Raw genomic sequence first — 1,426 nt, 5'->3', positions numbered from 1 at the left:
ACTTGTAACCACTACACTACCAGAGCTCCTCAAAGTTCAGATTTGTTATTCAGAAGGGACAAGTCATTGGAGAACATCATGCTTGGTTATATAAGAGTCAGCAAAAAAGAGCAAGACTCCTCCCAAAATGGATTTACGTATGAGAGCAGCAACTGGCTCAAGTGTAACAATGGTTTTTGAGGATGGCACAGGATCAGGCAGTGTTTTGTTCAGTTTTGCATAAGTCAGAACCAACTTAATGTCACTTAACAAAAACAAAAACAACCTGTTGTTTTTGTTGTTAGGTGTCATCGAGTTAGTAGCAATTCATAAAGACCCTATGCACAACAGAACAAAACACTGCCCTGTCCTGGGCCATCCGCAAAACATTTGTTATACTTGAGCCACTTGCTGCTGTCACTTTGCCAATCCATCTCGCCGGGAGGTCTTCCTCTTTTTCTGTAACCCTTCACCTTACAAAATAGGATATTCTTCTCCAGTGACTGGTTCCTCCTGAACTATTTCCGAAGTATGAGAGAAAAAGTCTGATCAACCTGGCTTGCAAGTAGCACTCTGGCTGTACTTCATCCAATACAGACCAATTTATTCTTTTGGCACTCCATGGTATTTCCAATATTCTCCTCTAACACCACAACTCAAATGCATCAATTCTTCTACAGCCTTCCTTATTTACTGTGCAATTTGCACATGCATATGAGTCAGGCACACCTTAGACCTCAAACTGATATCTTTGCTCTTCAACACTTTAAAAATGTTTTGTGCAACAGATTTGCCTAATGCAATAAATTGTTTTATCATTTGACGGCTGCTTCTATGAATGCTATTGGTTGATCTGAGCAAAATGAAGTCTTTGAAAACTTCAATCTTTCCTCCAGTGATAAAAATGTTGTTTATTGGTCCATTGGTGAGCATCTTTGTTTTCTTTACATTGAGATGCAATCCATACTAAAAACTGTGGTCTTTGATCTTCATCAGTAAATATTTTATGTCCTATTCACTTTCAGCAAGCAAGATTGTATTATCTGTATATATATCATAGGTTGTTAATAGTCCTTCCTCCAATCCTGATGCCATGTTTTTCTTCATATAACCCAGCTTCTAAGATTATTTTCTCAGCATACAGGTTGAATAGTATGGTGAAAGAATATAACCCTTATTTTAAACCATTCAGTATTCCCTTTTTTTGTTCGAACAACTGCCTCTTGTTCTGTGTGACCGTTTCTCATGAGCACAATTAAGTGTTACAGAATACTCATACTTCGCAATGTTGTCCATAGCTTGTCACAATCGGTACAATTGAAAGTCTTTGTGTAGTTAACAAAGCACAGGTAAACATCTTTCTGGTATTCTTTGCTTTCAGCCAAGATCCATCAGACATAAGTAATGATATCCCTCATTCCACGTCCTCTTCTGAATCTGGCTTGAA

General features: G+C 38.0%; 1 pseudogene; it reads right to left on the bottom strand.

The window, feature by feature from the left end:
* Positions 1-1,426, bottom strand: part of LOC102814379 — a 118,259-nt pseudogene that overhangs the window by 61,418 nt on the left and 55,415 nt on the right.

Source organism: Chrysochloris asiatica, unplaced genomic scaffold (genome assembly GCF_000296735.1).
Source record: "Chrysochloris asiatica unplaced genomic scaffold, ChrAsi1.0 scaffold00228, whole genome shotgun sequence".
In the NCBI taxonomy this organism is placed as follows: domain Eukaryota; kingdom Metazoa; phylum Chordata; class Mammalia; order Afrosoricida; family Chrysochloridae; genus Chrysochloris; species Chrysochloris asiatica.
This window is presented reverse-complemented; position numbering and strand designations above follow the sequence as displayed.